This window comes from Megalobrama amblycephala, linkage group LG18 (genome assembly GCF_018812025.1).
Source record: "Megalobrama amblycephala isolate DHTTF-2021 linkage group LG18, ASM1881202v1, whole genome shotgun sequence".
Classification (NCBI taxonomy): Eukaryota; Metazoa; Chordata; class Actinopteri; order Cypriniformes; family Xenocyprididae; genus Megalobrama; species Megalobrama amblycephala.
This window is the reverse complement of record NC_063061.1, coordinates 26,866,396-26,892,821: the sequence shown is the minus strand read 5'-3', so window position 1 is coordinate 26,892,821 and position 26,426 is coordinate 26,866,396. Positions and strand designations below refer to the sequence as shown.

The 26,426-nt window shown below is 43.2% G+C and overlaps 1 protein-coding gene and 1 long non-coding RNA gene across 2 annotated transcripts in view; one reads left to right on the top strand and one right to left on the bottom strand.

Moving 5' to 3' along the window:
- The window catches only part of dusp22a (dual specificity phosphatase 22a), a 112,994-nt gene that overhangs the window by 76,766 nt on the left and 9,802 nt on the right, over positions 1-26,426 (bottom strand). The window lies entirely within an intron of this gene.
- LOC125252443 lies at positions 7,228-7,634 on the top strand. Its single transcript, XR_007181228.1, has 2 exons — positions 7,228-7,492; positions 7,574-7,634. It is a non-coding gene; the product is annotated as an uncharacterized LOC125252443 (long non-coding RNA).

Here is a 26,426-nt window from a genome sequence, read left to right as displayed (position 1 = left end):
TACTACAAAAAGGCCTCTTACCAAGAACTCAATGTCGGAGACAAGTGTGGTACTACAGCTTCGCCCAGCCAAGGCAGAAAGCTCCCCATCGCCTATCAAAGAAATTCCTACCTCACTGGACAGGACCACATGAGATTGTGGACAAGCTCTCACCTGTCGCCTACCGAATCAAAATCAGACAAGGCCGCAACGAGCCTGTCCTTCGATGGGTCCATCGAAACCAGATAAAGAGGTACCAAGGTTCCAACCGACAGGAAAAGGGGGAGGTTCAAACCCACTGACACAGACCGACAATCCCATACTCTACACCCCACTAATGACTTTGTCATTCTAGGGAAAGTTTTTTTTTACACAACACTTACACATACTCCTCCATGGCACTGCTAGTGACAACCTCTAGTAGAAAGGAGTTGCCTCACACATGTGACACTCACTTTGCTCTCGTAAACTCAGTGTCCTTGTGTCTCTTTGTGTTTTCTTTTCTCTCTCTCCTCATGCTTTCTTTTTCCTCTTTCGCTATCATTAGTCTTCCTCCTCAGCTTGCCCATTATCGATTCGAATAATATTTACCGGCTCAAAGACGTTGTGAATGTTTGATTTTGGCAAGGGAACACCTATGTCAAAATACACATTCCTGAGGTCGTGACGTACCACGATAACAATGAACAGTTGTACCCGGCCCCAAATTGAGGCAACGCAAGCTGAAACCATAGGAAACCGATGGTTAGTCAACACCCCTGCATGTACCGCTACCCTTACCTATGATCAACACGATACTGCCATGTGCATTATTCTGCCTAACCAAACTCTCTGGATCAGTGTCCCTAAGGGCTCGATCCTCCACATCGACGATCTTGCATTGTATCACCTTGGCGACAACGAGTACCAAGCTGAACTTGAAATCTCACCGTTCTTCAAACAGCATTCCTTCGTCCTTGATCCAGAATTGGAAGAAAGGATCAGGGAGGCAGGAACGCAACTTATTGATCTGACTCCTGTTGATACAGCCTTAGAAGCTATAGCTCGCCTTCCGCCCGCTGGCGTGCCATTCATTAGGTCTTGGTCTGCTGCTGACACAGTGCTTTGCATCTCTACCATTGTAGGATATATTGTGACCTTGACACTGGCCTTCCTCCTGCACAAGCGAGTGAACGCCATGCAAGAGTCTTTTGATAGATGCACGTCGGGCGTCCCGCGTATCTTCCGAAGTGATAAAACCGACCAAGAACCTGAACCTGAATTCGAGAACTCAACCAACCTGATTGAGATCATGCCTCTACCTCCTCATCGAACCACTGACAATTAGATCAATCGAAACCACCCAATTACAACTGGTCTTAAACAACACACCCCTATGTTAGTTGAAGTGTTCCTAACCCGTTTATTCCAAGTTATCCAAGCCCTTCACCAGAATTCAGTCAGTGATGGAGATGTTGTTTGTGTCTTGTGTGTGTCTGTTCTCTCTCTGCCTCTTGTTCCAATGCCTGCCGACGTTCGCACCAGGAACCTCGCCAAGCAAAAGGGGGACTGTAGGGCCTCGTTCAACAGGACTTACCAAATGACGTTACCAATATGACTAAACAAAGCTTCATTTGACCAAGGATTCATTTGCTGACACCAAAATCCCTGGGGGCACTGGATAGCTCCTAATTCCAGCTAGTCAGCATTAAGAGAAGTGGTAACGTGACTTAAGAACAGAGAATATCTGTTCTGAGGTCTTCCTGATCACATTATAGATGCTCACAAAACCCTTTTGTATCAAACAAACAGAACAGGAAACACTAATTAAACGGACCTGAAAAGAACAACGGATCCACACAGACATCCTCCTGATTAGGAGTCCGTTTTGACCCGGTCACTTGTGACTCCGGTCACTGTTTAAACTCTGCTTTAAGATCTTGAATCTCAAAAGGACAATTGTCGATCATTTAAAATATTAACTATATCCAGAATAACACATGCTATGATGTGATTACTAACATGTTGGAGTCAATGCATTATATGTTTGTATTCCCGTATGCATTTCCTTTCTCTTGTAATCATTGTTTTAATTAGGTCAGTCTAGTAATATGTGTGAAAGAAGTGTGTCATGTTTGAGTTCTAAATACAGGATTTATAATTCTCTGTAATTCTGTGTGAATGAAACATTGAAATTCAGTATCAGGAAAATATTAGGAAACGTTATAAAGTTGTTAAAAAAAAAGGAGAATGTTCCGCGGATATCACACAATGTAATCAATAGACAATAGACGGGGCGTGTCTAATCTCCGTAGCAACGTCTCATTGGAGGATCGCATCTGAAGGATGGAGCCAACTTGCTCCTTTAAAACTATGCTGTCCCAAACAAGCTAGTCGTTGAAGTTGAAGCACCGTTCACTCCTTGAATTATCTGACCAAAGTCTCCCAAGAAGAGAGCCGCTCAAGCCAGACGCTCAGAACAGCGCGTTTCACCAGCTGGCAACTTCCTTCAAAGCTTCCCCGCTACCGAGCTTCCCTGAGAAGATGTCATCACAAAACATCCAATCCGAGTTGGGATTCCGCTCAACAAGAGCCACGAAACACCCACCTACCTCAGCTGTCAGAGTGAATGCAGGTACAAGCAAAACTTCTCTCTCTCTCTTGCTGGAAACTGGTGAAACTCCTTTAAACTGAAAGAATCAAGCCAAAGCTCTGCTTTTGTGATTTTCCTCAGGTTACGAGTTAAGTTAGCACTGAACTTGGGACTTTTCATAGCTCATATCAACTCTGCGAATGTGTGTGCATGTATGTATGTGTGTGTGTTTAGCCTTAGTTTCTTGTAATCATTAGAAGTAGTCAATAAAGCTTGTTTTGATTTTCACATATACGAGTTTCTTGTGCTGTGTATCAAATTACTGTCTTAAACTCAAAGATCAGTTACCTCTTGCTTATAATAATCAAAATAAAATATTGTTACTGTTGGCCACAGAATAATATTTTATCCAGAATTGGTAAAATACTTTAACCTCAATTTTTTGCTGGACGAATAATTGATGAAGTGTTAAATATTAATTCTGAATCATTTACAGTGAATCAATTACAGTTGATTCGATTCTTATTCCCTGTAACTTAATTACCCCTCTTTATACTTAATTGAGCTAATAAATAGGCGAAGTCCTACACATGACACTTATAAATAAAATAATTTTATAAGTGCAGTTTATTAATATAGAATTTTTTTTTTACATTTGAGTTCTCCCGTCTTGCCATCACCAGCCAGCTGGAGGATGAAGCCCTCAAGACCCTGTTCTGGATCGGGACGAACTTTCACCACCATAACAACCTCCCAGACACCACCGGACTGAACTGGAAGGAAGCCATGCTGATGTGTCTGGAGAGCATGTGGCCCCGATCCAGAACCCCGCCAAGCCCAGTTTCCAATCAGAGACCCACCGCAGATGGAGTAGACGACTCCGCCGTGACATCAGAGCCCGCACCAGGAGGAGCAGCTGAGTATGACATCACACTGGAGCCTGAGGAGAGTCCCGTGACTCCGCCTCTGGCTTCTGTCCTGGTCACTCCACCTTGATCCGTCACCCTGACTCCTCCACCTGCGCTCCTCCCTCCCTCGACGTCTGCTGGGACCTTCGAGACTTTGGCTTCGCAGAGCTCCCTCAAACCGTCAGCTTTACTTGGGTCGGACGTCGCGTCACCTGCACCACGGACTTGTGGGCCATCTGTTGCTCTCCGGCCCTCCCTCAGGCTCTGCCTCCACCCTCGGTCGCTCCAGCTACACCTCAGGGGGATGTACTGTCACACTCTCAGTCACATTCAGTTTGTTTTGGTTTTCATCTGTCACATGTGCTCCTTTGCTCCGTTTTCCCGCCACAATCTATCATCATGGACACTAACAAGATCATTCACAGCTGTATGTCATTTTAGTTAATGATCTGTGTACAAACCAGATTCCAAAAAAGTTGAGACACTGTACAAATTGTGAATAAAAACAGAATGCAATGATGTGGAAGTTTCAAATTTCAATATATTATTCAGAATACAACATAGATGACATATCAAATGTTTAAACTGAGAAAATGTATCATTTTAAGGGAAAAAAAGTTGATTTTAAATTTCATGGCATCAACACATCTCAAAAAAGTTGGGACAAGGCCATGTTTACCACTATGTGGCATCCCCTCTTCTTTTTATAACAGTCTGTAAACGTCTGGGGACTGAGGAGACAAGTTGCTCAAGTTTAGGAATAGGAATGTTGTCCCATTCTTGTCTAATACAGGCTTCTAGTTGCTCAACTGTCTTAGGTCTTCATTGTCACATCTTCCTCTTTATGATGCGCCAAATGTTTTCTATGGGTGAAAGATCTGGACTGCAGGCTGGCCATTTCAGTACCCGGATCCTTCTTCTACATAGCCATGATGTTGTAATTGATGCAGTATGTGGTCTGGCATTGTCATGTTGGAAAATGCAAGGTCTTCCCTGAAAGAGACGACGTCTGGATGGGAGCATATGTTGTTCTAGAACTTGGATATACCTTTCAGCATTGATGGTGCCTTTCCAGATGTGTAAGCTGCCCATGCCAAACGCATTCATGCAACCCCATACCATCAGAGATGCAGGCTTCTGAACTGAGCGCTGATAACAACTTGGGTTGTCCTTGTCCTCTTTAGTCCGGATGACATGGCGTCCCAGTTTTCCAAAAAGAACTTCAAATTTTGATTCGTCTGACCACAGAACAGTTTTCCACTTTGCCACAGTCCATTTTAAAATAACCTTGGCCCAGAGAAAACACCTGCGCTTCTGGATCATGTTTAGATATGGCTTCTTTTTTGACCTATAGAGTTTTAGCCGGCAATGGCGAATGGCACGGTGGATTGTGTTCACCGCCCATGTTGTGATTTCCATTACAGTAGCATTCCTGTATGTGATGCAGTGCCATCTAAGGGCCCAAAGATCACGGGCATCCAGTATGGTTTTCCGGCCTTGACCCTTACGCACAGAGATTGTTCCAGATTCTCTGAATCTTTGGATGATATTATGCACTGTAGATGATGATAACTTCAAACTCTTTGCAATTTTTCTCTGAGAAACTCCTTTCTGATATTGCTCCACTATTTTTCGCCGCAGCATTGGGGGAATTGGTGATCCTCTGTCCATCTTAACTTCTGAGAGACACTGCCATTCTGAGAGGCTTTTTTATACCCAATCATGTTGCCAATTGACCTAATAAGTTGCAAATTGGTCCTCCAGCTGTTCCTTTTATGTACATTTAACTTTTCCGGCCTCTTATTGCTACCTGTCCCAACTTTTTTGGAATGTGTAGCTTTCATGAAATCCAAAATGAGCCAATATTTGGCATGACATTTCAAAATGTCTCACTTTCAACATTTGATATGTTATCTATATTCTATTATGAATAAAATATAAGTTTATAAGATTTGTAAATAATTGCATTCCTTTTTTATTCACAATTTGTACAGTTTGTCCAACTTTTTTGGAATCAGGTTTGTATTTAAGTGCTTGTCTTCCCTATGTTCATGGTCCGGTCTCGTATGCTTTGTGTTGTGTTGCGTTCCTGCCTGTACCAGTTGGATTTCCTAAGTAAAGACTTATTTGAACTTAATCTTCTTCGTTGTGTGTTCCTGCGCGAGCAACACGTTACAGTTAAACTAATGCAGACCATTTAAAAAAAGGTTTATACACAAATAACATGTTTTGGTACATCTGTCTCTGGAAAAAAAAAAATTAACAGCAATTTGATGTTTTTGATGGATTTGATGTTGTTGAACAAATAACCAGAACAAGTAACTTTTTTTTACTTTGAATGCATTCTCAGCTTGACTGGCTTGACTGCATGTTCAAGACTGTTGCAATAAGCAAAGACTGAATATTTCACTGTACCAGTGTTTTTATGGACTGTACACAGCAAATTCATCAGTGTTAAATTTCAAGTGTTAAGGCAATTCAGAGTAAAGTGTTGAAGTTATAGTGTAAAATTTAGAGAAATTAACACTATCAGTGTTAAAAGCTTGTTTGCTTCAGTGTAATCACAGAGTTACAGGTATCCAACACCACCTAGTGTTATTTGCAATATCCGGGCATTTATTCAGCGATCTCGCTGAAGGACTTTTCCAGACGCCATTTTCTCGTGCCATGCGGAGGATAATGAGAAACGACAACTGGTGAGTTAAAGCTACTTTAAAGTTTGCGTTTTAGGGATATTTTATATCAAAATTATTAATTTAGTGTTAGTTTTTTATATTTTTACATACAGGGGTGTATTAACGCGGAAATGATTTATTTGTCCTTGTTCGTTACACAAGGCGCGCCATCTGAAGCGGTTTTAAATATTGCTCCTGTCAGTTATAAATAAGAAGTGTCTCAAAGAAAACGTTTACTCTGTGCTTGTATGGCTTTTGCACACATGAAATTTATCGGAGTACTTGATATGGTAAGTGTGTCGAACATACGGCCCGCAGACAGAGCATAGCCCACGGAGCAGAGCCCTTTTTCAACGGCTCTGCCACGGAGGCGTCCAATCCGGCCTGGGATCATCGAGGGATGATTCCAACAATAATATAAAATTACAGTTAATTGAGACACAATTTTCTATCACTCGCTTTCCTCTCGAGTAAGAGAGATTTTAAAGTTTTAGTGGGCAACTATTTCCGGGGTTTTGTTTGTAATTGTGTAATATCGTGCGCAATCTAATGTTATTCAGCAACGTCAACGTTAATCACTTATTGTCATTGAAGATAAGTGTCACATAAACTAATAAAATACCTCTGATGGCGTTTACTCTATTTTAACAATGAATTTGATGTACGTTCTCTTGTGTAGGAATCAACCGGATCACGAGACACTATACTTTTAAAAATTTCTTCATCAGGTAAGTAATTTGTTTTTTATCTGTAAAGTTGCCATGAGGCTTACATAACCTTGTGAAGTTAGATATTTAATAATTGTGTCTTAAAGTCCTAAAAAGGATTATGATTAATATGAATTCTGCATGTACTGTAAAAGTATTTATTGTATATATAAATCTTGTAAATATCTTTCATGAAAGGGATTTTTTTTTTTTTTTTTTTTTGGTAAGTGCATTCGTTAAACAGGGTAGAAAGATATTGCTGTCATCCTTAGAAGTTGACTGATGATCACCCATCCACAATCCTTCCTGATGGATCACACACCATCCTCAGAGTGTTTCCAAGGCTGCTGGACACTAAAGATCTGGTAAGTATTGGCATCCTTTTTTTCAATTACAATTAATATCCCTAAACTTAGTATATGATTGTCAGAAATATGAATTAAAGTTTCTGTTTCTGTTGCTGCAGATAGCTCAAGGTTTTAGCCTCCTCTTTGGTCCACAAACAGCTGTCAAACTGCTGGAGAAGTGTCCTACATTCTATAAGGAAAAGGTGATCAGAGAAGCAGAGAATTACTACCATCTCAGTGCTCCAGAGTTGGCTGAAGTCTGCCAGGAATCAGTACCATGATAAATCTTCAGAGGATCACCCAGGTATTCATTTCACAGCACTCATGTGACAACACAAAAAAGGGAGGGGAAAAAAATCACTTTCTTGTTTTTGTTTCTTTTTAGAGTGGGACAGTGATATGAGATATTTTCTGCTGCTTCTGCATATCCTGCCACCACAACCTTTTAAAAAAGAAAAAAACTGAAGATCAGCACAGCCCAGGCCATGGACCATCTAGCTGTATTTCACAAGGTACAGTTTACAGGCTACAGTTTGTGATTTTTAGTGGGTAGCACTGTGGTTTCCACAGAGCACTGAAACGCATTAAAAGTCATTAAATGGATTTCACGAAAAAAGGGCCTTAAAATTAATGACTTTTAATTCTATTTAAAGGGTTAGTTCACCAAAAAATTAAAATAACGTCATTTATTACTCACCCTCATGTCGTTCCACACCCATAAGACTTTCGTTCATTTTCGGAACACAAATTAAGATATTTTTGATGAAATTCGATGGCTCAGTGAGGCCTCTATTGAGAGCAAAGCCACCGAACCTCTCAAAATCCATAAAGGTACTAAAAACATATTTAAAACAGTTAATGTGACTACAGTGGTTCTACCTTAATATTATAAAGTGACAAGAATTATTTTTGTGCACCAAAAGGTGGGGCATTTTACAAAAATAACAGACGACTGCCGCCCACACAAACATAAAACATAACTTAAAGTCCAGACCTAGTCCTCTCTCGTCCTTCACTGTCGTCGCTCCTCCTTTTTTATGCTTCCGGAGCTCCTCGGTGAGAGATAAGAGACCGGTGCAACACGCAGCTGACGCTCAATATCACTCACGTGTTGTGTCGTTCCCTCACGGCTCTCGCCCCGCCCTGCTTGTCACAATGACTTTGCAACAATATCTAGTGATGGCCAATTTAAAAACACTGCTTTGAAGCTTTTGTTTCAAATCAGTGGTTCGGATCACGTGTCAAACTGCTGAAATCACGTGACTTTGGCGCTCTAACCGCTGATTCGAGAAAAATGATTTGAAGCAGTGCTTCGAAATCACCCATCTCTAGATGATGTTGAAAAGTTTTTTTTTTGGGTGGACAAAAAATATTCTCCTCGCTTTATAATATTAAGGTAGAACCACTGTACTCACATGAACTGATTTAAATATGTTTTTAGTATCTTTCTGGATCTTGAGAAGTTCGGTGGCTTTGCTCTCAATGGAGGCCTCACTGAGCCATCGGATTTCATCAAAAATAACTTAATTTGTGTTCGATGAACGAAAGTCTTGCGGTGTAGAACGACATGAGGCTGAGTAATAAATTATATTATTTTCATTTTTGAGCGAACTAACACTTTAAATAGAATTAAAAGTCATTCATTTTTTTAAATTTTAAATAAGTCTCTTCTGCTCACTAATAGAGCTGGGTATCTTTTGAATTTTATCGATTCTGATTCCAATTCTGCTTATCAATTCCTAGTTTTAATTCCAATAAGATGATAAAAATGTCAAAAGTACATAAAAAATGCTAAGGTCGTGTATGGCATTAAAGGGTTAGTTCATCCAAAAATGAAAATAATGTAATTTATTACTCAGCCTGATGACGTTCCACACCCGTAAGACCTTCGTTAATCTTCGGAACACAAATTAAGATGTTTTTGATGAAATCCGGCTCAGTGAGGCCTCCATAGCCAGTAATGACATTTCCTCTCTCAAGATCCATAAAGGTACTAAAAACATATTTAAATCAGTTCATGTGAGTACAGTGGTTCAATATTATTATTATAAAGCCACGAGAATATTTTTGGTGCGCCAAAAAAACCAAAATAACGACTTATGTAGTGATGGTCGATTTCAAAACACTGCTTCAGGAAGTGTTTCCTCATAATAAATCAGCATGTCGAATCAGCTGTTCGGAGCGCCAAAGTCATGTGATTTCAGCAGTTTGACACGCGATCCGAATCATGATTGGACACGCTGATTCATTATGCTCCGAATCTTCCTGAAGCAGTGTTTTGAAATCGGCTATTACTAAATAAGTCGTTATTTAGTTTTTTTTGGCGCACCAAAAATATTCTTGTCGCTTTATAATATTAATATTGAACGACTGTACTCACATGAACTGATTTAAATATGTTTTTAGTACATTAATGGATCTTGAGAGAGGAAATGTCATTGCTGGCTATGGAGGCTTCACTGAACCATCGGATTTCAACAAAAATATCTTAATTTGTGTTCCAAAGATTAACAAAGATCTTACTGGTGTGGAACAACATAAGGGTGAGTAATAAATAACAGAATTTTCATTTTTGGGTGAACTAACCCTTTAAAGAGCATTAAATTAGATTTAATGATACTTGCATAAACCCTGAACTAGTAAGAATAGTATTATGTAAATTGATATGTCATTTTTCCCACAGTCAATCAGCAGTGTTGAAGAACACTTGGAGAAACTGGAGGGACATCACCAGCCATATCTCCTTGCCTCAGGAACTCACAAGTGGGCCATCAGCAATTACTACATTGTGATTGACAAGATGCTCATTCCATGTTAGGGAACCACGTTGTTGGCAGCCTTTGATGAACTATTTAGCACACTTTGTTTTCAGTGTAAGCTTTGATGATGCTCTCAGCAACATGTCCACATTCCTCCAGACAACAGTCTACAGTATAGATGTTGACACCACTGAAGAAAATCCAAAGGTGAAGGAACTGAGAGCCAAGCTCATGAACAGGAACTAAGAGTCAGTGAACAATGTTTAAGTGTTATGTTTGCAGAGTATTGCATAATGCACCTGTCATGTTATGTGAAGCTTTTGATGATACTTGAAGCTCTTCGATTTTTGATTGTTTTATATTGTACCAAACGGCTGCATCATAGACTGCAAACAGCGGGTATGAGCTTTGTTTTATGAAGTTTAATGTTGAACAAGGTCATTGTACAGGGTATTTTGAGTGCCCTGTCCCTGGCTTAAATGAAATGTGAAGCCCTGTCAAAGGAAAAATAATAAAATTTATTCATTGCATACTTTATAGTCAGATTATTGGGATGGTAACACTAATAGATAGTAACTGTTGTAACTATAGTGTAAATCCTAGAAGGTGTAGGAATTAAACCCAAATATCGAATCAAAAATGTAATTAAATTACATTTAATAAGAACCGGATTAACCGTGAATGATTCAGAATCAATATTTAACACTTTATCAATTATTCGTCCACCAAAAAATTGGGGTTACAGTAATTTTACCAATTCTGGACAAAATTATTATTCTGTGGCCAACAGTAATAATATTTTGTTATGATTAATAATTATGATTGAGCAAGTAGCATGATCATTGTTTAAGGCAGCAATTTGATAAGCACAGCACAAGACACTGTATGTATGGAAAATCAAACAAGACCTTATTGTACTAAATCTACTACGCACAAACTAATCTAACGAAAAACATATACTCTCGCACATACACACACACACACACACACACACACACACACACACACACACACACACACACACCCATTCATTCAGTTACAGGGAAATGGTGAGGTTATTGTTTGGAGGTGAATGGATTCCCCAGTTGTTTAGCTTTTAACAAGTTTCTCTGACCGTAACCTGAGAGAATTAATACACTAGCAATTCAACCATAGTTTCATTTGCTTAATAAAATTGCACCAGCTCAGCAAAATTAGGAGACCTGTGTTACTTGCGTTGGCTGCTCCTTTAAGCGCGTGTTCCCTTCGTGACGGAGTTGAAGGAAGCGCGTGGCTCGGTCAAGAGTTCTGAAGGACGACGTCCGTGGGGAAGAAGTTGGCTTTGCAGAAAATGGAGTCTTCGTTGAATAGCAGGGTTTACGCGTTGCTGCATGAGTGTCTCTCTGCGTCTCAAGGAGTTGCTGGAACAAAGGACTTTTGGTGAGTCCTCGGCTGCGAAGTTCAACGAAGTTTCTTGCAGGGGTTTGAGTGAGTCTTGAAATGGTTTGGCTTGCAGGCAGGACGATGTTCGGTCCGCCGCCTCAGCGAATGCCAAGACGAAGTGCAAAAGCCGAAAGCAAAAGCAGAAAGCAAAAAAAAAAAAAGCAAGCAAGCACTTTCACAATGCGCGGTATTGAGTTTTGAACGGTTTGTTGGTTCCGCCTTTCCGATTGTTTTAGCCAATCAGGTCCTGTTTTGGGCGGGGTCCCACGCCCAGTTCTCCTGTCCTTGTATGCAATTAGCATACTGTCCTTACAGTCCTTTGTTCTCAAACTTAGGGATTTTGGTCAGAACTTTGAGAAGTTAATTTTGCTGGTTCAAAAGTCATACATCTTACATAAATCAATTTTGCATCAAAATACTGGAAAGCATTCATCTATCACAACCATACCAAACAGTACACACTTTCTGTAATTGAGGTAGATTTTCTTCAAATTTACCAGTAATCAATATTTAAAACACACAGAAAGAATTACATACGTTCCATGAACAAAATAAGACATGCTTAATACATATGATCTGTTAGAGACTGCTTTTGGTGATAAGTTCATATCTCTGGCAGTATTTTTCTAAATTGTCTCTGAAACTTTGGAATGTCTTTTGAAATGCAAAGCTGGGCAGAGGGAAAGTTTCTTGTGGGTGATTCCCATGGTGCCCTGCTGTGATCTTCACCTCAAGATGTGTCGCAGGGCCGAGTTTCCTGATAACCGTGAATTTACACCTTGGTGTTTGCTGAACAATCTGTTTTCTTAACATCAACACAGCGAAAGAGAGTCTCTTTGATCTTTTGCTCTGTTACTACAATCAAATGCATTTGTAATTAAGCAGACATTGAGGGGCCATCTTCGATCAGCCATTTTAGTTTCCAGGTCCAACTTTATGGCTCACAAATGGTTCAGTAAGGGAATGAGTTGACTCTTTGATCTTTGGAATGTGGAGTTTGTGGTAATTTGGTGAGCTTTGTTTGGGAATAATCCTACAAAGGCTATGTAAATACTCAACATTAATTTAGTTTAAAATTTGCTTGAACATTGGTTAAGTGTTGACCAGGGCAACAAGTTAACTTTGAACACCGATTTTGGTGTTCTGATCATCCATTGTGGTGGTAAAATTTTACACTATAAGAGTTTGTTAGTTAACACTGTCAGAGTGTTAATAATGTTAACTCTTTTAAAAGTGTTAATTTAACACTTTGCCAGTGGTTCCCATATATACTCTGGTTGAGTGTTAATTTTAACTCTGAGGGAGTTAAATTCACTCTTTAAAATTTGCAGTGTAGGATAGGAAATCTCTTAGGCCTTCTCTTCTATATAAATTTGAATAATAAAATAAAGGCATATAACCAGTTAATTTGCTGCGGTGCCTTGGGAGCAGTTGCCTTGCTCAAGGCTCTCACCTCAGTCGTGGTATTGAGGGTGGAAGAGAGCGCTGTATATTCACTCCACCCACCAACAATTCCTGCCAGAACCGAGACTCGAACCCGCAATCTTTGGGTTACAAGTCCGACCACTAGGCCACAACTGCCCCAACTGTGTGTGTGTGTGTGTGTGTGTGTGTGTGTGTGTGTGTGTGTGTGTGTGTGTGTGTGTGTGTGTGTGTGTGTGTGTGTGTGTGTCTGTGTGTGTCTCTCTCTCTCTCTCTCTGTGTCTTTTTTACAGTCTTGCAGGTTTAGAGTTTAACCCTTTCATTGGTGTGCTTTTGTCTGCATTATAGGATAGGACATTTCTTAGGCCTTCTCTTCTATATAAATTTGAATAATAAAATAAAGGCATATAACCAGTTAATTTGTAGTGCACTGACTATATAGTTTTATATACATTAGTTTAATAATTTGGTTAATAATAATTTAAAAGACCTTAATATAAATACATCTGGTCTTATGTAAATGCTGCCATTATATTGTGCATATAATTTATGTATAACTTTTTATATAGTTGCACTGACTATATAGTTTTATATACATTAGTTTAATAATTTTGTTAATAATAATTTAAAAGACCTTAAGATAAATACATCTGGACTAGGGCTGCACGATTTGGGGAAAATGTCATATTGCGATTATTGAGGTCAATATTGCGATTGCGATATGCGATAGCGATATAATAAACAAATAGTATCATGAGTCATCTTGCTTGGTTCTCAATGAAAATGTGTCACGGTTCATGGGTTCACTTACTCGCCCTCGTGTGGTTGTGGTGTGTGTTGCACTGAGTGAGTGATTGTGTGGGCGTCACCCACCTGTCTGATTGTGATGTGCTGCCAGCCGTGTCTTGTTCAGTGTTTGCTATTTAATGTGTGTGTCTACATGGTGTCTTTGTCAGTTCGTTGCAGGCTGTCCTGCTGTCGTGTTTCTGTGTTTCACCTCCTGTTATCCTGGGGTTCTGGATCTCCGTCTTGTGCCCTCGTCTGGGTTGGATTGTTCCTTGGCTTCTGATACCCATTGTAGCCCTGCGCCACCCGATTCATCTGTTTCAACACATCACGGCGTCTGCTCGTCTTTGTGACTGCAACGACTGTCCTGTTTGGAGTGAAGTTATTGTACAGCGTATTCTGTCAATAAATCCTGTTTTACTTGCACTTGGATCCTCTCTCTGTGTTCATTTCCTGACAAAATGCACACACAGATTACTTATAATGCTGAAATGTGTATTTCTCAACTCAAACTAGCAACAACAACAAACAAATGCACAGTGTTTTCAAATTAAAATATTTTTACAAAATTAAATAATAACATCTTTGCATTACTGCAAACTTGTTATAATCCCATTTAAGATGTTTGTTTCTTTACTAATCTGTGGTTCAACGGATCACAAAACTCAGGGTTCGGATCACATCACGGTTATGACGTCACAGATCGGATATTTTTTGGGATCCGCACAAAAAAAAATTGGGGGATGGGGGTAACTTAACTTTGCATGTATTACTTAGCCCACTTAAACTACTCTGATACCACAGCAGAAACTACTAGCCTAAGTAATACATTATTAAAGGCAAGTGAACAGACTGTAAAAAGAACAAATACACACCAGTTACAACAAGCATAAATACTACATAAAGTTACAAATAAAGTATAAGGTCTAACTGTAGTATTAATTTTCATGCACAGAAATGTAATAAATGTAAAATGACACTAGTCACTGTATAAATTTAATATAGATTCATCTTTGTTAAAGCTGTGTTTTGTTGTTTGATTTACATGACAGACAACAGCAGGTATTTATAGGTTGCTGTCACTTTAAGAGTAAGACATGCACACACACATCAGATAGATACACATCCGAATTCTCACCTCGTTCAATTAAGACATAACTGAATGTGTTTACAAGAATACTTGCTGAGAGGGGTATTTTGACTGACATAATGCGTGTATGTGACCATCCAAGTGCATTGAGGACGCGAAAGAGAAATCAATTTGGAGTTCGCGAGCTATAACGCGCCCCTCTCTCTCTCTCTCTCTCTCTCTCTCTCTCTCTGTGCGCGTGAGCCTTGTATGTATGTGCGTCATGTGCGCACCGATAACATTAACAGCGCTGCGTGCGATACCGAATTAAATCCTCTTTTGCCTCTTCTAGCGCGCTGGAATGGTTTTATATCTATTTAATGTGTAAACTAGCAAGACAAAACACGTTCAAATGATAACCTTTCACTCTATTGCGGTTAAAGTTGCAATTGATCCGCGAATCACATGCGTCCCGAACCATGGGCCTTGGTCCGTACGGATCACGGATCAACAACGATCCGTTTAACCACTACTAATCTGGGTTTATAATCTTATAGCCAAAATATCGCCATATAACAGAGGTAGCGCAGCATTTTGCGTCATATAATCGCACAAGCTTGACATCGCGATTGTGATATGATTAATCGTGCAGCTCTAATCTGGACTTATGTAAATGCTGCCATTATATTGTGTATATAATTTATGTATAACTTTTTATTTTGTTTTCTAAAATTACTTTCATAATTGATAATTTAAGTTGTGTTTGTTATTTATATGTTTATACATTATTTTATTTATTATAAGTTGCAGTACTTTTATTTTGAAGGCTCGGTTCAAGTTTATGCACAAATGCTGACTTCACGTGCTCCTGCAAGCAAGCAGCAAGCACTGACATTATGTGTGCTCTGATAAAAGTTTATTCTTGTCAAAAATAAGGAAGATTCTTGCAGCATGCAGCCAATGAGGTATTTCGTTTTATTTGTCTGTATTTTGTGTCTGTAAAATGCCATTACATCTGTTGCGCATGCTTTGAGCACACTTTCATTTTGTGTCAAGATAATGTGATTTTGTATTGTCATTTATACTGTTTAGTTTTCACAGTGAATTTGGAGAAAAGTCTTCAATTAAACCAGTAACAAGAGAACCACTTGTGTCTGCGTATGCTTGGAGGGAGATACAACTATAACATTTTGAACTGCAAATGATAACTTTGAACTCATTTGAAATTGACCTATGACATCCTACAACACGAAATACATCTAAATTTAAATGACAATCAACTTTAGGAAGGAACGACAGTGTTTGCGTCCCAGAGTGGCAGAGACCTCGAGAGACATCTGCCATCAGGCCACCTGTGACGACGTCTGTCTGATGGAGAGATTTCTGTGTTGCTTGTCTGACCTGGGGTGTGAGCTGGCAACAGCCATCCCCGTGGGAATTTTGGTGGAATTTTACACTGGTGAGGACTGGCTTATTGACTGGAATACAGAAATACTGCCTCCCACCCTGATCTTTGTGCCCTTCCTTCATCATCTCTGGTTATAGCCAGCACTGACACTAAATCATCGCACTGTATAAATTGTTAACTGTTATCTATAGTCCCGCCCAACCTCCCTCTCCCGCTTCCACTATTTAGTACTCCCAGTCCTTCAGCCCTGCCTTAGCTGTCCTCCTGCACCCCTTCGTTTTCCCCTGTGTTACCCTGCAGTACGTTGAAGCTGTGGGATCCTCCTTCCCCCTGGCTTCACCTTGGTTCTCGGTCGCACTGGCTCTGCCTCATGCCGCGTGATCTTTGGTTCCACCTCAGACGCTCATCGCTGCAGCTCCGCCAAGCCTGCGATGCCAATGGTGATGCTCAATTCCATCGGCTCTCTGTCATCACCTTGGGATCCCCTGAGATCAGCTCTGTCTCCATCGGCCATGCCTCCACCTTGGCTCCTGCTTGCCTGCTCTGGGTCTTCAACATCTTGCCACTCCTCCCGTCATCGCCCCCACAGATGCTCCCACCATCTGTCCCACCATGGGGTCTCTGCCTGTCTGCCTGCTTGTGTCTGCCAGCCCTCTGCCTGCTCCTTCTTTTCAGCTCTTCGCCTGCTCCTCGCCCTCCTCCTAAGCCTTCTCCCTCCCTCCCTCCCTCCCTCATTTGTTTGTTTTTTGTTATGGCACAAGTTTGCATCTTCTGGGAAGGGGCATTATGTCACAGACATTCAGTTATTTTGGTCTTAGTTTCATTTTCATGGACTCTTAGTGTATATTCATTAGTTCCTGTTTTCCTTTGTTCAGTTTTCCCACTCACTTATCAGTTGTCATGGTGATTCATTTAATTATCACAGGTGTTTATCATTTGTCCCACATTTACCTTTGTATTTAGTTACATTCAGTGCACACCTCAGTTTTCTGGTGTTGCCTGTGTTTTAACACACTGTTATGCTGCTGAGTCATTTATTCATTCCATTTGTTCAAACATGCGATTCGTTTAGGAAGTGAAGTTTATTCGTGAAGTAAATGGCTGCATCCAAAATTGCATACTTCCCTACTATATCGTCAACAAAAAACAGTATGTGACAAAAGTATATCCGAATTCACAGTACTCATAAAAGAGTAGGGAAAAAGTACCCGGATGACCTACTACTTCCAGCGAGATTCTGAAGTGTGAATACGATAGACACTTTAGTATCCCATGAGGCCACGCTAGAGGATTTGTGAATGGCAGTGAAGCAGCGCAACTGATGCTGGTAGGTCACTTGATAAAGACAATGTAGTACATCTGGATTACATTCATACTACACACATTCATACTAGATAGAATGTACTTTTTTTAGCGGTTGTGAAGTCGTCACCTTTATTTATACAATGCAGATTGTTTCAAAGCAGCTTTACATTTATAACAGGAAAATCATCAGGGCACAAACATAAGTGTGTTTTGGGCATTTCTCAAAAGAGTTCAAGGGAAGAACATTATGAAATATAATTTAAAATTGAATTTTGTAGTAAAGTTGATAAAACTAATATTGAATTATCACGTAACTGTTTGGGTGAGTGATTACAGTTTTCTGGCAGCTTGAAAACCCCCAAATTCAGGTATGATTGGGAAACATGAGATTGCAAAAACTAGCAAACTACTCTCCAAATAAAAGCTGATTTCCCAATAAAGCTAAGCAATGAAGGACTGCAAAACCATTTTGTGTGTGTGTGTGTGTGTGTGTGTGCGTGTGTGTGTGTGTGTGTGTGTGTGTGTGTGTGAGAGAGAGAGAGAGAGAGAGAGATTCCCTGTGTTCCTTTAATGTTCCAGGGTTTGACACAAAGCCAAACATATGTGGCAGAGCAAAATATGTAATTAATATCAATATTGTGTATAGAATTTTGTCCTACACTGTAAACATGTTTTGTTGGTGATTCAATAACATTAAATAACTTTGACTTGACAAACATGAAGCACATTTTTAGGTGAACGTACTCGGTTACGTACGTAACCTCGGTTCCCTGAGAATAAGTACTGCGTAGCGTATGGGGAAAAGTTCCTTTTTCCTCCTTGCTGAAGCCTTTTTCAATAGCGCAGTGAAACTGCACGTCTATTGGCTCAAAGGAATGGAACTCTTTGAACCAATGACGGCGCGGCGTAGTCGCACGAGCCAATGGCGAAACAGCGCGCCAACAAGCCCGCCAAAACGGGCGTGGCTTATGGCTATATAAGCCGGTGTTTTCGCCATGGATTCAGTTTAAGGGTGCTTTCACACCTGCCTCATTTAGTTCGGTTGAATCGTACCAGAGTTCGTTTCCCCCTTTGGTGCGATTCGTTTGGGCAGGTGTGAAAGCAGCAATCGCACTCGGGTGCGCACTAAAAGCGGACCAAACAAGCGTACCGAGACCTGCTTGAAGAGGTGGTCTCGGTTCGCTTTCAAGCGAACTCTGGAGCGGTTCGCTTGAGATGTGAAAGCAATCCGACCCAGTTAACGGACCAACGAACCAAATGACATCATAATTCATAACGGAAAATGCGATATAAAAAGCGGTAGTGTCTGATTCTGTGAGTGAGCACATTATTTACCACAGATGTAAACCAACGAGCGCTGCTGTTGTGTAATTGCACTTCTCCGTGTGAGAATGCTGTCCCGACAAAGCCTTTTTCCTGCTCTGCTTCATTATAAAATGTAGCCTATATAGTCTCTCTCGACACGCTGACAGGTCCCCTACTACACAGCGCTGGGAAACCAGAGACAGACAGAGAGAGAGAAAGAGCGCGCGTTTGAATTTGCCGCAGTATTAATATGAATGTAGTATATAATTTAACAGCGGGAAAGACGGCTACATTTATAAAGTGTTTGCGTGTGTCTCGACAGTTTCAAATAAAGCCACAATAATCTCATGGAGCGAACTTGTCAATCATTATTTTGATGGATGACGCAAAGAAAACTCTGACCAATAAGAGGGCAGTTTTACTCGCATGTGACTTGCCTAAACGCATTTTGGTACGTTTTGAAATGTTGCCATGTGAAAGCGAACCGAACCAAGAAGAAAATGCAACATTGTAACAAATTTAGTCCCTGTTTCGGACCAAAACAAGCGATCCATAGGTGTGAAAACACCCTAACTCGACTGAAGCGACAATACTGAGCCGCAGTGTTGGGGCACGGCATAATACGCAGTACTCGTTCCCGTATCTCAGGGAACCGAGGTTACGCACGTAACCGAGTACGTTCCCTTTCGATACTCTCACTCATACTGCGTATGGGGAACGAATTCAATCACGCCGTGCCGCGACAGGGAACGACAAAACATAACGTGGGCGCCAGAGGGGCCCAGAGGATATGTGAGGGGCTAAAGCCGTCGAACCCTAGATGCACAGGGGCCGGAAGGCGTGAGAGCGTGATGACGGTGCTCAGAGAGGCCGTCTTTTCACACCGAAAGGACCCGAGCATGTAAGGTCAGGATGTCCAAATTGTAAAATCTGACAAAAGTGGACGGCGAGGACCAGCCGGCCGCCTCACAGATGTCTTTGAGAGAAATGCCACTAGACCATGCCCAGGATGAGGCCATGCCTCTAGTGGAGTGGGCTCTTACTCTTATGGGGCAGTCCAGGCCCATAGAGGAGTAGCATAGAGCAATTGCGTCGACTATCCAATGTGAGAGGCGTTGCTTAGAGACCGGAGACCCTTTGGTGCGGCCGCCAAAGCAGATGAAGAGCTGGTCTGACTGCCTGAACGGTTGAGACCGCTCAACATAGATCCTCAATGCCCTGACGGGGCAGAGTAAATGCACCTCTCGCTCGTCCGTGGAAGGAGGTAGCGCTGAGAGGGAAATAACCTGTGCTCTGAACGGGGTTGAGAGCACCTTGGGGACATAGCCATGTCTGGGTTTTAGAACGACCTTAGAGTCGTTGGGCCCGAACTCAAGGCATGCAGGGCTCACAGAGAGGGCCTGCAGGTCGCCGATGTGCTTAACCGATGCTAGCGCGAGTAGCAGAGCGATTTTGAGCGTTAAGGGCCGAAGGACAGCTGACTGCATTGGCTCAAAGGGTGGACCCTTGAGGGCTGCAAGGACAGTGGAAAGGTCCCAAGAGGGAACGGTAAGTGGTCTAGGGGGGTTAAGACGCCTAGCACCTCTTAGGAAACGGACAATAAGGCCGTTTCTGCCCACCGTCTGGCCAGCAATAGGGGCGTGGAACGCTCCAATGGCTGCAACGTAGACCTTGAGCGTGGAAGGGGTGAGACCACTATCCATCCGCTCCTGGAGGAAAGACAGTATCTGGGATATGTCACTCTCCACAGGGTCGACGCTGCGCGTTGAGCACCAGTCAACGAAGACCGACCATTTCTGGGCATAGAGACGCCTGGTGGACGGAGCTCTAGCCTGAGAAATGGTGTGCAAAATGTTCCCGGGGAGGCTTATCGGCTCCCATCGAGGGACCATAGGTGCAGAGCCCACAGTTGGGGCTGGGGGTGCCAGATCGTCCCGTTCGCCTGAGAGAGGAGGTCTCTTCTCAGGGGGATTGGCCATGGGTCTCTTGTGGAGAGCCTGAACAGCTCTGAGGACCAGGTTTGGGTCCTCCAGAGTGGGGCCACCAGTAGGACTCTGTGTTTGTCTTCCCTGATTCGTCTGATCACGTAAGGGATCATTGCGATCGGGGGAAAAGCGTAAAGGAGGAGCCTGGGCCAGGCTTGGGCCAGGGCATCCGTCTCTTTCGAAAAGAAGGTCGGGCAGTGAGAGCTGTCTTCTGAGGCGAAGAGGTCGACCTCTGCCTTCCCGAAGATTTCCCATATCTTCCATACCGTTTGGGGGTGGAGCATCCACTCGTCTGAGGGGACATTGCTCCGTGACAGCATGTCTGCCCCAAGGTTTGATTTGCCAGGTATGTGCGTCGCTCTGAGCGACCGCAGCCTTCGAGGAGGCGCTTTGTCAGGGCACAAAGGCGGCTGGACGAAAGGCCTCCCTGGTGGTTTATATAAGACACGACCGTCATGCTGTCCGACTGGACCAGGACGTGGTGTCCTTTCAGGAACATCTGGAACGTGGCCAGGGCATGTTCTACTGCCAGCATCTCGAGGCAGTTGATGTGCAGATGGCTCAGCTCGTGGGTCCACGAGCCGAAGGCCGGTCTGCCCTCGAAAACGGCTCCCCAACCCGTGTTGGAGGCGTCCATCGAGAGCACCTTCCTTCTTGATACCGCCTGAAGGGGGACTCCACGCTTGAACCAGCTGGGGTTCGTCCAAAGTCTCAGAGCTGTAACACAGGCCTGATTGACCTTGATTAAGAAGCGGCCGTGCCGCCAAGCATGAAGTGGAACCCTGAGTTTCAGCCAGTGTTGCAGAGGCCGCATACGTAGGAGGCCGAGCTGCAGTACCGGGGAGGCGGAAGCCATCAGCCCTAGCATCCTCTGGAAAGTCTTCAGAGGGTAACGGGCGTTGTTCCTGACTGATGCCAAGAGCTTCTGAATCGTCAGAGCGCGCTCTGGGGAGACTACAGCCCTCATGTGGACTGAGTCGAAGACTGCGCCCAGGAACGTGATACGTTGGCTGGGGAGCAGTGAGCTCTTGGCAAAGTTGACCCTGAGTCCCAGGCACTGAAGGAGGCTGAGACTCACTGGCTGAGGAGCATGGATCTGTGGTGTTCTAGCTCGGTACGAGACTGGGCCAGTACGAGCCAGTCATCGAGGTAATTCAAAACTCGGATCCCCATCTTTCTTAGAGGGAGAAGCGCCGAGTCCATGCACTTGGTAAACGTGCGGGGAGCTAGAGACAGCCTGAAGGGCAGGACCTTGTATTGATAGGCCACACCCTCGAAGGCGAATCTCAAGAGTCGGCTGTGGCGGGGGCTATCTGGATGTGAAAGTACGCATCTTTCAGGTCCAGCGAGAAGAACCAGTCCCCTGCGCGGATCTGCGCGAGGATCTGCTTCAACGTTAACATTCTGAACTTCCGTCTCATGAGGGAGAGGTTCAGAAGTCTGAGGTCTAAGATGGGTCTGAGACCGCCATCTTTCTTGGGGACAACAAAGTAGCAGCTGTAGAAGCCCGACTCGCTCTCTGCGGGGGAACGATTTCTATGGCTCCCTTCTGTAACAGAGACGTCACTTCTGTGCGGAGGACATGAGTGTCGTCCGCTTTGACTGAAGTGGTGACCACACCGCTGAAGCGCGGTGGCCTTCGGGCGAACTGCAGGGAGTAGCGGCTGGATATAGTCCCGATGACCCACTGTGACACTCCGGGGATGGCTTGCCAGGCCTTGACCCGTGTGACCAGGGGCTGAATAGCGTCCGGTGACAGACCGCTGTGCAGGGGTCTTTGCACCGTTGTTATAAGATGAGGAAATTTGCTCTCTTTTTGGTAATTTAAAAATATTGGGTTCGCCATTAGAACGGCGGTTTGTGTGGGCACAGTCGTTGTGGGCCCAGGGCACATAACCCGATGAATTCCAGCACCCGGAGCTAAGCGAGGTGGCAGGGAATGCAAGCGAGAGAGCTTTTGGGGCGGTCCGGCCGTGGCGAGACCTGACCCCATCCTCTTTCTTCCTGCTGGATCAGGAAGACGCCGGAGGCGTTGGGTCCAGCACTATCTTAGGGCGGGGACCCTGGCGTCTCGGGAGCGTGGAGCGTTTCGCAGGGCAGGCCCGCAGGCGTTGCTCCTTAGGTGGCGCTGCTTGTGATGCGGAAGGGGCAGGCTTGCTCTGAGGCTGGGTCGGCGCAGGTTTGGACCGACTTACAGCAGATGAAGAGCTGGAGCGCTTTGGCAAGAAATGTCGCATTGCCTGGGACGATTTCTGCACGGCCGAGAAGCGCTCGGTGAACCCTTCCACGGCTGACCCGAAGAGACCTGAGGGCGAGACAGGGGCATCCAAGAAGGCCATCTTGTCTGCGTCTTTGATCTCCGTGAGGTTAAGCCAGAGATGGCGCTCCAACACAACCAAGTTGGCCATGGTCCTTCCTATGGCCTGGGCCGTGGTCTTCGTGGCGCGCAGGGCCAGGTCAGTGGCGCTGCGCAGGTCACGGAAGGCCGGTGCGTCGATTCCAGACTCGTCCAGGGTACGGAGGAGTTTGGCCTGGAAGACTTGAAGGATGGCCATCGAGTGGAGCGCTGATGCAGCTTGCCCTGCTGAGGAGTACGCTCGGCCGGCAATGGCGGAGGTCGTACGGCAGGGTTTAGAGGGAAGGGCCCTCTTGCTCTTCCAGCCCACGGCCGCAGGCGGGCAGAGGTGAGCGGCCACGGCTTCGTCTAGCAGCGGCATCTGATCATAGCCCTTCTCACATGAGCCGTCAACTGAGGTGAGAGCCGCGGGTGAAGAAGTGCAAAGGCGGGCGGAGTATGGGGCGCGCCAAGAATTCGTGAGCTCTGCGTGGACCTCGGGGAAGAAGGGCGCAGATCGCTTGCGAGGGGTCTGTCTCTGCGTGGGGCTTGCCCAGACATCCAACGCACTCACCATGGCCGTCGTCGTCCTGCAGAGGGGCTCTGCAGGTGCCACAGGCGTGGCGCGGCATACTGGGACGCCGCCGCCATGAAAACGGTGCTTGGGGGGGGCTCTTTTAGAGCGGTGTAGACCGCGGAAGGATGCTCTGAACAGCGGCGGAAAACCGCGTTGAGGTGCTGTGAAGTGCTCGCCGGATGGCAGCAGGAGACTCGCTGAAAGCGAAACCGGAAGCTCGCAGCGGGCGGCGAGAGCGGCCCCGCCGGCGCTGGAATTCAGCTGTCCTCTGCGGGGCCTCTTCAACGGCGGAGAGAGCTCGTTCCAGCGGCGAAAGGCGATCAGCAGGATCCAGCGAAGCGTAGATCGTCACTGAAGGAGAGAGAACTGAATCCATGGCGAAAACACCGGCTTATATAGCCATAAGACACGCCCGTTTTGGCGGGCTTGTTGGCGCGCTGTTTCGCCATTGGCTCGCGCGACTACGCCGCACCGTCATTGGTTCAAAGAGTTCCATTCCTTTGAGCCAATAGACGTGCAGTTTCACTGCGCTATTGAAAAAGGCTTCAGCAAGGAGGAAAAAGGAGCTTTTCCCCATACGCAGTATGAGTGAGAGTATCGAAAGGGAACATTTGTTTAATTGTATAAATAGTCATATTTATGATATTTATGTCATATTTATTAAACAAACTGATCTACTGATAATACACATAATAAATGGCATTAACCACTATGATTTATATTCCTTGTGTTTTAGAACATGATGAGCCATGCAAAGCAATTGTAAAGAGAGTTCCTCTATGTCATTAACTTTGTCCATGTTATTGCCATGCTCCAGACAAACTGCAGATTGGTTTTAACCAATAGCAGAAAATGAGAAAGAAACTTTTACTCTTTTGCAGATGTCTATACCACAGGACATGTATCATTACAACAGTGTGGCTAACAGTGTGATTCTAACATCTGATTCTAACTTTTTGTGATTATAACTTTTACTTTTCAATAAAATGGTCTACCCAAGATCAGTTTTGCCAGTGTGTGGCCACACCATTGGAAAAAGGACTTGTATGTGATGAAACAGGCAGACTGACCGTTATCCTTATTTTAAAGCTGTGGGATTGTGACAGATGGGTTTTTAATAGGTCTAGTGGCCAGTGCAGTTTCCTTCCCTAAGGATTGCATCAGGGCCCGGTATCTCATGAGCACACATACACCATCCAGACATTTGTCTAATGTGTTTGTTTTCATCCAGAAAATGTCATGTTTAGAGCATTTGCTCATCTGCAGTATCTATAAAACATTAAGATGTTAGAATGTCATTCAGATGTTTTATGATGTTTATGTTTGTGAATGCAGATGTTTGTTCTCAATAATTATAATGTGATGCTTTTAAATGTCTTAACAGATGTCTTGCCAAAGCATGCATACTTACTGTGCCAAAATCTCAAAACCAGCTTTAGATCCGGTATAAAATGGCGAGTGATAGAGTTGTTGTTGTTTTCAAATAATTTAGCTTTTCAGAAGTTAAACTATTTTATTCATTAAAAACGCTGTGTCAATCACCTTCATGTTGATCCAAACCCATAAGACTTTTGCTCATCTTCAAAACACAAATACATTCTGTCTCCCAATCGAAAGTCCAAATATCCCCACATAGATGGCAATATCCAAAATGGGGGCATTTTTTGGCCCCCGTTAGGAAAACAAGTGATGATTTTTGAAAATCTAAAAATGCAGAATTTTTTTCTGTAATAGATAGAATGTACAGTTTGTACAATATAAATAACATTATGTCTATGGAAAGTCCCTATAAAACATGACAACCCAACATGAGTGCGTGTGTGTGTGTGTGTGTGTGTGTGTGTGTGTGTGTGTGTGTGTGTGTGTGTGTATGTGTGCATGCGTGTGTCTATTTGTTTAACCTACTTTGTGAGGACCAAATGTCCCCACAAAGATAGTAAAACCCAACATATCTGACATTGTGGGGACATTTGGTTGGGCACCACAAGGAAAATAGCTTATAAATCATACTAAATAATGTTGTTTTTTCTGTTTTGTTTTGTTTTTTCTTTGTTTTTTTTTTTGTTTGTTTGGTTGGTTGTTTTTAAAAAAAAAAAGATTTTTCTGTGAGGGTTGTGTTTATTGGTAGGGGGTAGTAAAATGTAATTAGCTCAGTATAAAACCATTACGCCTATGGAGAGTCTACATAACAAAGTCTGTTTGTGTGGTTCAGGTATTCCCTATGTTATGGGGACAAACATTGAAAGTCCAAATGTCCCCACAAAGATGGCAATATCTGAAATCCTTGTGGGGACATTTTTTGGCCCCCACAGAAAACAACTTATAAACCATATTAAATAATGTTTTTTTTTTTTTTTTTTTTTTTTTTTTTTTTAATGTAAAAATGCAAATGTTTTTTTGTGATGGGTAGGTTTAGTGGTAGGTTTCAAAGTTGAATCCATGAATCCCTATATTTAAACAGCTAAACTACAACCTATTGACATTTTCAAGGGAATCAAGGGGCTCTTTCATTGAATAAAAAGAGAACTCAGTGAAAACCGTGACTCATACAGCCACTCTTACTGTAGTATTACCTAACTTCACTTTTTCCAAAGCTACTGCACAAACCTCTGGTCTGCCAGTAGACATGCTCCATACTGTCTTAAGTTAGTTATGTATGTGACTGAAAGTATTTCTGAAGCAACCATGTAGGAAGATGCATCATGGCCACATTTAAGGTCTGGATTCAGAGGAGCCAATTCTTGTGTGAAAATGATTTTTCATGCTCCCTCACAACCATTCTTTCACAGTTTGAGCCTGATGAATCTTGACATGGTCATCCTGAAATATGGCTATGATGTGTCTTTCTACATGGTTGCTTCAGAA